The sequence below is a fragment of the Bos javanicus genome, chromosome 22 (assembly GCF_032452875.1).
Source record: "Bos javanicus breed banteng chromosome 22, ARS-OSU_banteng_1.0, whole genome shotgun sequence".
Taxonomy (NCBI): Eukaryota; Metazoa; Chordata; class Mammalia; order Artiodactyla; family Bovidae; genus Bos; species Bos javanicus.
The window spans coordinates 13720936-13735055 of record NC_083889.1 but is presented as its reverse complement, the minus strand read 5'-3'; positions in this window follow the sequence as shown (position 1 = coordinate 13735055).

Below are 14120 nucleotides of genomic sequence, written 5' to 3'. Positions count from 1 at the left end.
CAGTGTGACACAGGGAGCTCAATCCAGTACTCTGCGACATCCTAGAGGAGTAGGATGGGGTGGGAGACGGGAGGGAGGCTCAGGAGGGAGGGGGCATGTGTATACCTGTGGCTGATTCATGCTGATGTATGACAGAAACCAACACAATATTGTAAAGCAAGTATCCTCTAATTAAAAAAAAAAAAAAAAAAGACAGTCCTAGTCAAACCAAGTCCCGTTGGTTACCCTAAGCAGTAGTTCTCAACTGGAGCTGATGCTGCCCCCCACATAGGGTTCCCAGATAAAACCCAGGATTCCCTATTACATCTGGACTTCACATAAGCAACGAATACTTTTGTAAAGACACATGTATCCCAGCGTTCACTGCAGCACTATTTACAATAGCCAGGACACGGAAGCAACTTAAAAGTCCATCGACAGATGAATGGATAAAGATGTGGTACATATATACAATGGAATGTTACTCAGCCATAAAAAGGAAAGAAATTGGGTCATTTGCAGTGATGTGGATGAACTCAGAGTCTGTCACACAGAGTGAAGAAAGTCAGAAAAAGACAAACAATATCGTATATTAACACATGCATGGGGAATCTAGGAAAATGGTACCGATGAATCTATTTGCAGGGCAGGAACAGAGAACAGACTTGTGGAGCCAGTGGGGGAAGGAGTGGGTGGGATGAATAGAGAGAGTAGCCTGGACATATATTCACCACCCTGTGCAAAACAGATAGCTAGTGGGAAGCCGCTGTGCAGCACAGGGCGCTCAGCTTGGACGGAGCTCTGTGATGACCAGAGGGGTGGGGTCGGGTGAGTGGTAAGGAGGCTCAAAAGGGAGGGCTGCTGCTGCTGCTGCTAAGTCGCTTCAGTCATGTCCAACTCTGTGTGACCCCATAGATGGCAGCCCACCAGGGTCCGCCATCCCTGGGATTCTCCAGGCAAGAACACTGGAGTGGGTTGCCATTTCCTTCTCCAGTGCATGAAAGTGAAAAGTGAAAGTGAAGTCACTCAGTCAGGTCCGACTCTTAGCGACCCCATGGACTGCAGCCCACCAGGCTCCTCCGTCCATGGGATTTTCCAGGCGAGAGTACTGGAGTGGGTTGCCACTGCCTTCTCCAAAAGGGAGGGCATATGTGCATATTTATAGCCGATTCACTTCATTGTACAGCAGAAGCTAACTCAACGTTGTAAAGCAACTGCATTCCAATTTTTAAAAAATTTTACTGAATACCTTTTTAGTATAAGTATGTCCCAAATATTAAAATAAAATGAGTCCTTGCTTAGCTGAAATTCACATATAACTAGGCATCCTTTTTGTTTCTTTCCTTCTCCTGTCCTTTCCTCCCTCCTTCCTCCCTTCTTCCCATCCTCTTTCCTAAAGCCGGCAAGCCCACTCACAGGGCACACGTGGCAACCACTGGAGATGTTTTTGGTTGTGATAAGCACAAGTTGTGGGTGGGGGCACTGCCACCAGTATCGAGTAGTGAGGGGTGCTGCTAACCTTCCTACAGGGCAGGCGGCAGCTCCTGGTTACAAGGAATTATCCGGCTCCAAGTGTGAGGAGTGCAGAAACTGAGAAAGGCAACCTCACTTCAGCTGAGCACCCACGTCTTCTCAGGAGAATACTGAAGGAATGATACAGGCGCCTCTGCTTCACACACACAGACAAACGGAATAAAAGTTCCTGACTTTGAATGCTTTCAGCCCAACAGTCACGCAGCCATTGACGGCTAAGAAGTGACCAGAAAAAGGCTCTTCCCTTGCAAGGGACCCCCCCTTCCATAAGGATAGCCAGGTAGGGTACTCGTGACACAACAGCACCGATAAAAGCTCTATCAGTGTGGTCTCCAGGACGCTTCCATCTCCTCGGACTTTTATGGTGACATTTCCTGGCACTCCTGAAGCTTGTTCTTGGCTTTGAAAACAAGGCTTCAGAATGTCTTCATTGTTTTACCTACACCGGTACTGGCAGCGCCTGGAGTTTTCCTGAAGGAAACTGTAGCAGCAGGAATTTTCTGTAACACTGTAATAAGGGGGCTTTATCCTTTCAAAAATACATCCTTTCTCCTTGTTGCCAGCTCTCCCACAGCCCTGTGAAAAATGTAGCTGAGGAGTTACTGAGGCGTTTTTATGTTTCTCCTGTCTCCCTGTAGTTCATAGCAAGCAACAGAAGGCAATTATTCTGGAGTTCGCGCTTAGGCTCGCTGGCTGGAAGGAATGAATGAATGAACCAAAATGGCACCTCTGTGTTCATTTCCCTATTGTGAGACGTGAAATGTAAACAGGGATATCTGCTCAAGAGGAACTGGTGAATCTGACCACCCCCGGGGACCTCAAGTTAGAGGAATTACTGTTTTATGGGTACAGAACTTGGGGAAGATGAAGAGGTTCTGAAGATGGATGGTTGTACAACAGTATGATTGTACTTAATGCCACAAAACTGTATGCTCCCAAGTGGTGAAGATGCTGAACTCTGTGTTATATATGGTGGTGGTGGTGGTTTAGTGGTTCAGTCATGCCCAACTCTTTTGTGACCCCATGACTATAGCCTGCCAGGCTCCTCTGTCCATGGGATTTCCCAGGCAAGCATACTGGAGTAGGTTGCCATTCCCTTCTCCAGGGGATCTTCCTGACCCTGCTTCTCCTGCATTGCAGGTGGATTCTTTACCACTGAGCCACCCAGGAAGCCCTGTGTTATATACATCCAACCACAATTTTATAAAAGGAATTGTTGGTATGGTATTCAGCTAAGCATAGAGTAAGTCTTCAGTAACGCCTGCTGACTGACTATTAGTCTAAGGTTGATCTGGGTGTAACCTAACTGCATATTTTCTCCCAATAAGCTTGTCAGGTGCCTCGTCATCCAGCATCATTATCCTTAAAGGAAAGTGGACGTGGCCTACTCTTCACTCCAGCAATCATATGAAGATAAGTCTCTACCCTCTTGGAGGAGCGTGCTAAGTCAATTCAGTCACGTCTGACTCTTTGCAACCCTATGGACTGTAGATCACCAGGCTCCTCTGTCCATGGGATTCTCCAAGGCAAGGATACTAAGAGTTACCACGCCCTCCTCCAGGGGATCTTCCTAACCCAGGGATCGAACCTGCATCTCTTATGTTTCCCTTCATTGGCAGGTGGGTTCTTTACCACTAGCGCCACCTGGGAAGCCCACTGGAGGAGCAGCAACCACGTTTAAGGCCTTGATTTGACTCCAGGGGCAGACTAGATTGGACTAGAAGGAATCCCAGTGGCCTCGCCTGTGATCCACTTTGGACTGGTGAGTGATCTATTCTAGACCAGTGATACCCAAGGAGAAGGTGGCTGCAGGTTCTGTGAAAGTTCCTAGAGGAGGCGGACAGCCATGTGGCTCCTGCCAGCCACCTCCAGAACAGAGGGGGTCCAAGCATAGAACGGAGCTGATTTGTAGGGGCAGACAGCAAAGGCACATGAGCCTGGGCCAGCTCCTCCCCGACACGCACTGCTGTTTCCACTCCTCCAGCCACCCGCCTCTGACTTCCAGTCTGTACGCAGGGGAGGTTTCTTGTATTTTGTAGCCAATTGGAGCTGCATTCTGTCACATGCAGCTGGAAGCAGGGCTGATCCCCGTGAAGCTAAATAAACATAAGCTTATATTTCTCTGCTTACACGGGCCCTTCCAATGTCCCCAGAGGGCCCAACAAAGCATCCCCATGCTTCTGTAAAATTTGCAAAGGTCAGATATTTTAAGAAAGAAAGTGTAAGAAAGTGTTAGTTGTTCAGTCATGTCTGACTCTTTGCGACCCCGTGGACTGTAGCCCGCCAGACTCCCCTGTCCATGGGGATTCTCCAGGCAAGAATACTGGAGTGGGTTGCTATGCTTTCTTCTTCCAGGGGACCTTCCCAACTCAGGGATCAAATCCAGGTCTCCCGCATTGTGGGCAGATTCTTTACCAACTGAGCCACAAGGGAAGCCCAAGAACACTCGAGTGGGTTGCCATTCCCTTCTCCAGGGCATCTTCCTGACCCAGGGATCCAACCCAGGTCTCCTGCATGACAGGCAGATTCTTTACCAACTGAGCCACCAGGAAAGTCCTTTTATAATTTACCTGCAATGCTTTAGACCACGGCCTCTCTGCCTGGATGCCCCTGAGTCAGGCTGCTTGGGACGGTTGGTGCTATTGAGGCAGCCTGGGGAGTTCAGGGATCTGAGAAGGGGGGATGGAAGGCCTTGGTTCAGGGTTACTTTGTGGTTTAGCCAAGAATTCTCTTACCTTCCCAGGAGCTGACTCACCTGGTTTAACACCTTGCAACCCTCTGTGTGCACCTGTGTGAAGCTAAGCCTACAGCCAAGGGGTCTTCCGGATGCACCTTTATGTCCTGGCTCTGAGGTCTGTGTGGTTTGGGGCCACAGATACACCCCTTTTCTCATCCATAAAACAGGACTCACTTCACAGAACCATGGTAAGGATAAAATCATCCAAAGGATAATTTTATCGTCATGCAAAGACCTTGGCATAAACCAAGTGCTCACATAGTGAGAGACATTAAGGTACTGGATCTGGCCCTTAAAAGGATGACTCAGTGTATTCAAAACCTCATTCCATGGATTACAGCGTCAAAGTCTTTCTCAAATACCCTAGTGTCCTCTGTTTTTTTTCCAGGTATCAGTTAAGGAGAGGCCAGGAAGATAATGGTTGAGGCCAAACAAGGACATGTGTGGGTGAAGCGTGACCAGAGGGGAGGGTGTGGTCTGTGACAAAGCAGAGAGGGGAGGCCCTGCCAGGGATCAGCCATCTCTGCTCCAGCCAAGTGTTGCCAGGCAGTGGGAGTTGCAGGATGCCAGTATTTTTAAGAAAAGTCAGAAAATCAGATTTTTTTTTTCCCCTGAAATTCTCCAGATTTTTTAAACTCTTCAAGTAATTAAAAAAATAAAGTTAAACCCTGTCCAGCCCAAACGAAATAGAAGTCAGGGCTGAATTTGGCACAGCTCCCCAGGTGTTACACTTGCTTTGAAGTCTGGAGGTCAGTCTGTGAGTTCCAAATGCCAAGGCCACCTGGCCTCTGTCCCTGCTCTCTGTCCCTGCATGTCTCCATCCAGCCTCTTGACCCTCAAAAGGCAGGGGAAAATACTTTTATGTGTGGACAGCTGAAGATTCGATGTGAAAACCATCAGAGGGAAGAAATGGACGTTTCTGCAACTCCCTCCCCACCGTACAGACATTCTGTTTCCTTGGAGGCCAAAAGTCAACCTGCTTCAGCTGAATTCATTTCAACCAAATTTCCTAAATACCGCAGGCCAAGCACTAAGCTAGGCCTTGGGTATGTCTTTTTTTTTTTTTTGCATGCCTACTGTGTGCTTGGCATGGAGTTAGAAGTTTTAACTACTTCATCTCACAACAACCTTGTGAGGTAGAAAGGATTGTTGCAGTCAAAATCTTGGCTGTCTCTGCTCACCGAAGTTGAATAAAAAAATACAGAGACAGAGTTTGGAGGAAATAGAAAGGTGGCCTTAACTCTCAGCGGGTGGAAGCGGGGAACACAGTACTCTCATGCCTCAAGGGGCTTCCCAGCTGGCGCTAGTGGGAAAGAACTGATCTGCCAATGCAGGAAACATGCAAGACACGGGTTCGATCCCTGGGTAGGGAAGATCCGCTGCAGGAGGGCATGGTAACCCACTCTGATATTCTTGCCTCAAGAACTGTGCCCCCACCCCTTTTTCATGAGGAATCTGGTGGATTATACAGATGAGGGCTCACAGTCAGGGGTCGATGATGAGGAACAAAAAGTCTAAGGATCTTGTATTCTTTTTCCTCTTCAGTTCAGTTCAGCTGCTCAGTTGTGTCTGACTCTTCGTGACCCCATGGACTGTAGCATGCCAGGCTTCCCTGTCCATCACTCCTGGAGCTTGCTCAAACTCATGTCCGTCGAGTCAGTGATGCCATCCAGCCATCTCATCCTCTGTCGTCCCCTTCTCCTCCTGCCTTCAATTTTTCCCAGCATCAGGGTCTTTTCCAATGAGTCAGTTCTTCCCATCAGGTGGCCAAAGTATTGGAGTTTCAGCTTCAGCATCAGTCCTTCCAATGAATATTCAGGACATATTTCCTTTAGGTTGGACTGGTTGGATCTCCTTGCAGTCCAGGGGACTCTCAAGAGCCTTCTCCAACACCACAGTTCAAAAGCATCAATTCTTCAGCACTCAGCTTTCTTTATAGTCCAACTCTCACATCCATACACGACTACCAGAAAAACGATAGCTTGGACTAGACAGACCTTCATTTCCTCTTGCACTGTTTCAAAAACAGTTATAGGCTGGTGTCAGGTACCCTATTTGAATTTGTACTGTGATCTCATTTCTGTGATGCAAAAAGGAGAACTTCAAGATGTGGTCTGCAAAGACAGTGCTGTAATTTCGAGCACTAAACATGGGATGTGATTATCACAGAGTTAAAAGATAATAGGTGCAGAAGTAGCTCATGCTACTCTGAGGGTGATAGGTACAGGATGTAATTTACATATCAGGTTAGTCTTGATTACCGACTAGTGAGCAGGAACGGCTGAAGTAAGAAAGAACTCTGGAAAGGGCAAGAGAAAAAAGACAACTTTTCCCTCTTTTTCAATGCAACAGGATCCTTTACATTACGGAAAAATAGAGACTCAAGAGAGGTGAAGCTCAGACATAAAGAGCAGACCTGCGGTTGCCAAGGGGGAGGCGGCTAAAGGAGAGTTGGAGTGGGAGGCTGGGGTTAGCAGACGTAAGCTTTTCTATATAGAGCAGAAAAACAACAAGGCTCTAAGTAGAGCGCAGGGCACTACAGCCAATATCCCGTAATAAACCGTAATGGAAAAGAAGATGAAAAAGAATGTATATATTATGTATAATTGAATCACTTTGCTGTACAGTGAAAATTAATACAACATTGTAAATCAACTAAACTTCAAAAAAAAAAAAAAAGCAGTGAAGCTACTTGCCTAAGGTCCCCTCACTAGTCAGCGACACAGCTGGGCTCGAGCCCAATCTGTGATCTGGGCACCTCCAGGTCCCTTGCAGGCTTCAGGCTGCCATTCTTTTCTTTTGTTAGATGCAAACAAGTGAAGTGTAAAACTTGCTGCAAATGTGCTAAGCATTCCAATGTGCTAAAGCATTCCAGAGAACGTGCTGGGGAAGACAGGAAGGGGAAGGGCCTTCCCCAGCGATTCTCCTGCACAGGGATCGCCTGGAGCTTTTCAGACCCGGAGGTTCTGAGTCAGAGGTCAGGGGCGGGGCTCCAGAGTCTGCAATCCTAAGAAGTGCCCAGGTGAAGTCCTGGCTGCTGTTCTGTCTGCCACACCTTGAGAAGCAAGGCTCTATCCCATTGATAGGGACAGAATGAAGGGGCAAAATAGGTGATTAAACAGTTAATCCCACTAGGGGATTGTAAGTAGAAAAATTTGGGAGACCCCTGTAAGTTAATGATTACTTGAGAAAGCAGGTTTGCTTAACCACACCAAGCAGGCTGGCTTAGCAACAGAGCCACATAACAGAAGCACAAGACAGGCCCCCAAACAATAAGACAGCGGTGCCATGAGCCCCACACCCTGCCCAATGGGCCCAGTGAGTTAACAACCCTCAAAACGTCTTCTTTGGCCCCTGAGACGTGTTCTTTGCACAACGCCCCCCGAATAATAAAACGATAGAAGAAAATAAGGCCTACACCCTGCCCAGTGGTATCATCAAGTTAATAAACCCCCAAACAAGCTCTGGGTACAGAAAAAAACCAATAATTTATGTAAGGGTGATTCAAAATGAAAGACCCTCACTGTACTTAGACCTGAAAATATTTTTCCAAAGTGCTATGACGATCCTTATGTAGAGTCGTCTCTTGTGCTGTTGAAAGAGGGTGTTTGCTATAACCAGTGCGTTCTCTTGGCAAAACTCTATTAGCCTTTGCCCTGCTTCATTTTGTACTCCAAGGCCAAACTTGCCTCTTACTCCAGAGATCTCTTGACTCTACAACATGGATATCACCAGGCGGTCAATACCGAAATCAGTTGATTATATTCTTTGCAGCCGAAGATGGAGAAGCTCTATACAGTCAGCAAAAACAAGACCTGGAGCTGACTGGGGCTCAGATCATAAGCTCCTTATTGCAAAATTCAGACTTAAGTTGAAGAAATTAGGGAAAGCCACTAGGCCATTCAGGTATGACCTAAATCAAATCCTTTATGATTATACAGTGGAGGTGACAAATAGATTCAAGGAATTAGATCTGGTAGACACAGTGCCTGAAGTACTATGGATGGAGGCTTCATAACACTGTACAGGAGGCAGTGACCAAAACCATCCCCAAGAAAAAGAAATGCAAGAAGGCAAAGTAGTTGTCTGAGGAGGCTTTACAAATAGCTGAGAAGAGAAGTGAGCGGCAAGAGAGATATCCAAAGATATACCCAACTGAATGCAGAGTTGCAGAGAATAGCAAGGAGAGATTAAAAAAAAAAAGAAAAAGAAACCCTTCTTAAGTAACCAATGCAAAGAAATAGAGGAAAACAATAGAATGGGAAAAACTAGAGACCTCTTCAAGAAAATTGGGAATATCAAGGGAGTATTTCATGCAAGGATGGGCATGATAAAGGACAGAAATGGTAAGGACCTAACAGAAGCAGAAGAGATTAAGAAGAGGTGGCAAGAATACAAAGAGGAACTATACAAAAGAACGTCTTAATGACCTGGATAACCACAATAGTGTGATCACTCACCTAGAGCCAGGCATCCTGGAGTGTGAAGTTGAAGCGGCCTTAGGAAGCAAAACTACAAACGAAGCTAGTGAAGGTGATGGAATTCCAGCTGAGCTATTTCAAATCCTTAAAGATGATGCTGTTAAAGTGCTGCACACAAAATGCTAGCCAATTCGGAAAATTCAGCAGTGGCCATAGGACTAGAAAAGGTCAGTTTTCATTCCAATCCCAAAGATTTTCATTCCAGTGCCAAAGAATTCACATGCTAGCAAGGTAATGCTCAAAATTCTCCAAGCAAGTCTTCAGCAGTACATGAACCGAGACCTTCCAGATGTTCAAGCTGGGTTTAAAAAAGGCAAAGGAACCAGAGATCAAATTTCCAACATTCATTTGATCATAAAGAAAGCAAGAGAATTCCAGAAAAACATCTATTTCTGGTTCATTGACTACACAAAAGCCTCTGACCGTGTGGATCACAACAAACTGTGGAAAATTCTTAAAGAGATGGGAATACCAGACCACCTTACCTGTCTCCAGAGAAACCTATATGTGGGTCAAAAAGCAACAGTTAGAATTGGACATGGAACAATGGATTGGTTCAAAATTGGGAAAGGAGTATGTCAAGCTTGCATACTGTCACCCTGCTTATTTAACTTATATGCAGAGTATATCATACAAAATTCTGGGCTGGATGAATCACAAGCTGGAACCAAGATTGCCGAGAGAAATAGCAACAACCTCAGACATGCAGATGATACCACTCTAATGGCAGAAAGTGAAGAGGAAATAAAGAGCCTCTTGAGGAGGGTGAAAGAGAAGAGTGAAAAAGCTGACTTGAAACTCAACATTCAAAAAATTAAGAGCATAGCAACTGGTCCCATCAAAGAAAATTAGAGATACCAAGGGAACATTTCATGCAAAGATGGGCTCGATAAAGGACAGAAATGGTATGGACCTAACAGAAGCAGAAGATATTAAGAAGAGATGGCAAGAATACACAGAAGAACTGTACAAAAAAGATCTTCACGACCCAGATAATCACGATGGTATGATCACTCACCTAGAGCCAGACATCCTGGAATGTGAAGTCAAGTGGGCCTTAGAAAGCATCACTACAAACAAAGCTAGTGGAGCTAATGGAATTCCAGTTGAGCTATTTCAAATCCTGAAAGATGATGCTGTGAAAGTGCTGCACTCAATATGCCAGCAAATTTGGAAAACTCAGCAGTGGCCACAGGACTGGAAAAGGTCAGTTTTCATTCCAATCCCAAAGAAAGGCAATGCCAAAGAATGCTCAAACTACCGCACAATTGCACTCACCTCACACGCTAGTAAACTAATGCTCAAAATTCTCCAAGCCAGGCTTCAGCAATACGTAAACCGTGAACTTCCAGATGTTCAAGCTGATTTTAGAAAAGGCAGAGGAACCAGAGATCAAATTGCCAACATCTGCTGGATCATTGAAAAGCAAGAGAGTGCCAGAAAAACATCTATTTCTGCTTTATTGACTATGCCAAAGCCTTTGACTGTGTGGATCACAATAAACTGTGGGAAATTCTGAAAGAGATGGGAATACCAGACCATCTGACCTGCCTCTTGAGAAACCTATATGCAGGTCAGGAAGCAACAGTTAGAACTGGACATGGAACAACTGACTGGTTCCAAACAGGAAAAGGAGTACATCAAGGCTGTATATTGTCACCCTGTTTAATTAACTTATATGCAGAGTTGCTGCTGCTAAGTCACTTCAGTCGTGTCTGACTCTGTGCGACCCCATAGACGGCAGCCCACCAGGCTCCGCCGTCCCTGGGATTCTCCAGGCAAGTACACTGGAGTGGGTTGCCATTTCCTTCTCCAGTGCATGAAAGTGAAAAGTGAAAGTGAAGTTGCTCAGTCATGTCCAACTCTTGGCGACCCCATGGACTGCAGCCTACCAGGCTTCTCCGTCCATGGGATTTTCCAGGCAAGAGTACTGGAGTGGGTTGCAGAGTACATCATGAGAAATGCTGGGCTGGAAGAAGCACAAGCTGGAATCAAGATTGCTGGGAGAAATATCAATAACCTCAGATATGCAGATGACACCACCCTTATAGCAGAAAGTGAAAAGGAACTAAAAAGCCTCTTGATGAAAGTGAAAGAGGAGAGTAAAAAAGTTGGCTTAAAGCTCAACATTCAGAAAACGAAGATCATGGCATCCGGTCCCATCACTTCATGGGAAATAGATGGGTAAACAGTGGAAACAGTGTCAGACTTTATTTTTTGGGCTCCATAACCCAACAACCCCACTCCTGGGCATATACCCAGAGAAAACCATAATCCAAAAAGATACATGCACTCCTGTGTTCATAGCAGCTCTGTTCACATTAGCCAAGACATGGAAATAACCTGAATGTTTATCAACAGATAGATGGATAAAGAAGATATAGTATATATACACAATGGACTATTCAGTTCAGTTCAGTTGCTCAGTCATGTCCGACTCTTTGCGACCCCATGAACAGCAGCACGCCAGGCCTCCCTGTCCATCACCAACACCCGGAGTTCACTGAGACTCACGTCCATCGAGTCAGTGATGCCATCCAGCCATCTCATCCTCTGTCGTCCCCTTCTCCTCCTGCCCCCGATCCCTCCCAGCGTCCGTCTTTTCCAATGAGTCAACTCTTCGCATGAGGTGGCCAAATGAAATACCGCCATTTGCAGCAACATAGACGGACCTAGAGATGACCATACTAAGCTAAACAAGTCAGAAATAGAAAGACAAACGCTATGGGATACCACTTATATGCGGAATCTAAGGTAAGACACAAATGAACGTATCTACAAAACAGAAACACACTCACAGACATAAAGGACAGACTCACGGTTGGGGGAGGGGCAGGAAGTGGGGATGGGAAGGATTGTTGTTATTTTTAGTTGCTAAGTTGTATCGGACTCTTGTGATCCCAGGAACTGTAGCCCACAGACTCCTCTGTTCATGGGATTTCCCAGGCAAGAATACTGGAGTGGGTTGCCATTTCCTCCTGCAAGGGGATCTTCCTGACCTAAGGGTCAAACCCGAGTCTTCTGCTTGGCAGGCAGATTCTTTACCACTGAGCCACCAGGGAAACCCATGGGAAGGATTAGGAGTTTGGAATTAGCAGATACAAACTATTATTATATATAGGATGGAAAAACAAGGTTCTAGTATAGCACAGGGAACTATATTCAGTATCCTGCAATAAACCACAATGAAAAAGAATATATATATGTGTGTGTGTATATATATATGTATGTGTGTATATATATATTTGTATAACTGAGTTACTTCGCAGTACAGAGGAAATCAACATACTATAAATCAGCTATACTTCAACAAAATTTAAAAAATAAAGTAAACTAAAATAAAAACACACCCTGAAGACAGGCCCATTCTGCAACCCTGGTTACTAACAACAGCAGCAGATCTCACAGTGTGGTCCCAGGACCAGGCACATCAGCATTTCATGGAATCTTGTTAGAAAAGCAACTTTCAGGCTCTGGTCCAGAACTGCTGACTCAGAGAGTCTGGTGCTGGAGCCCAGCGAGCTCTGTGTTTCACCACGTGCTGTGACAGACTGTAACGCTTACTTAAGCTGGAGAACCACTGTTTTGCATCAGACAACAGGAGTGGATCCACCAGCAGATATATTTGTAACTGACCAGTATGGTGTTTGAAATTTTCTGATTTCCAGTGTTTCAAAACAGACATTTCTATATGAAAATTTATGTTTCTGGCTTTTCTTGGGAAAAAAAATCAGAAGGTCTAGCCACAGGGGACTCTCACAACTGCCTGGCAATAATTGGCTGGTGCTGAGAAGAGGCGGCTGCTCTTAGAAAGGGCGTGAGCCCTCCTGGGAGTGGCGGCCCCTCATTACCCGCCTCACTGGCTGGCTGCTCTCACTTCCACTGGGGGCCTCTGAGCCACTGGCTCGTGGCCTGTGTAATGGCTAGTGTCACCTTGAATTGAAGTTTATTCATAAATTCCTGTTTGCTGAACACGTGCGAGAGAGGATGGGCTTTCTGCTACCCTCACAGGTTTCTTTTCTCCCTGACCCATATTATTCCTATCCTCAACTCCTTCCACTTTTGGCTGAGATGGGAAAAAAAGGACAATCTTGGTTAGGGCAATACCCAGAGTTCAGGCATGGAAGTCGCTCAATAACCAGAAGAAAGAGGTTCGTTTGTTTTGCCTGGGTTCCCCTCTGACCTCTCAGTCTTGAGAAAGTGAATCTTTATCACGTTCAGAGGGAAGGGTCACTACCCTTCTTTCGCGCTTGGGCAGGCTTTTATCTGTGGTTTGAGGGTGCTCAGGGTAGACAAGTTCGTTCACCAGCTCATGCCCCCCAAGCCTGGGATGGTCTGGGACAGTCACTCCGCTCTGTGTGACACTGGGCTGGGCTGCAAGGACATAGAAGGTGATAGAGATCCTTCTTCTCTTCCTTTTGGGGATGGATGGCAGGGTCAGCAGGTAAAAGTCACTTTGCACTGTTAATGCTAACTACACAGTCCTAAACATTCCCTTGCTGGTGGCAGACACTCTACCCTTTACATCATTCCATGAGTCCCTTTCTGTGTCCCTTTTTACAGAAGTAAAATCCCTCTTTATAGAGGCAGGGTCTCCCATGGTGCTTTCATCCATTAGGTCAACTGGTCAGCAAGCGAGGGGTAGATTCTGGGGAAGGAATGCAAATAAAAGCTGGGGAATGAGAGGGAAGAGAGGGTGGCTGTGTGTGGAAAGGGAGGGGATGCTGACAAAGATACACTTGGCTTTTCTAGAGCACCTGTGACCTGACACCCCAAGGCACCCTCTACTGAAGATAAAGTTTCTCCTTTCTGAACATACATCCATGGAGGCAGCTGGTGTGCCCGCTGGGGCCTCACTCTCCGCCGGGACCCAGTGGCGCTGGGTGGGAATCAGCCAACAAAATAGCATTTCTCTGATGGGTGGGTACACACAGATGCTGACTACTTCCTGGGGCCTGCTGGTTCAGGGACGTAGGGCCGAAAGAGGGGATGTGGGTCCTGGGCATCAAGTTAGCAACAGGGGATGGTGAGTGTTAACGGGAGGCTCAGTGAGGATTTTTTGGTAGGAGGCTGAAGTAAGAGCCGAGGTCAGGCAGCAGAGGGGCGGAGGCGGGAATAGATGGATAAGTTTGTTCAAGAGAAGTCAAGGGGAGTGAGGACTGGGGAATGAGGCAGAGCAACGGGAAGCTCACTCCTGTGGCCACCATGGTAAACCTGGAGCTCATCTTGACTTCATCGGCTCGGGGCAGGTCTTGAATAATGCTTACTATCAGTAGGACCCATCTTCGAAAAGAATGGGAGGTGGGAGAGAGGGAAGGGGGCAGTTAGACTCAGGAAATGTAGTCGTTAAACATAAGCCTCACCGTAACCCTGCCAAGGATGGAGTTTTG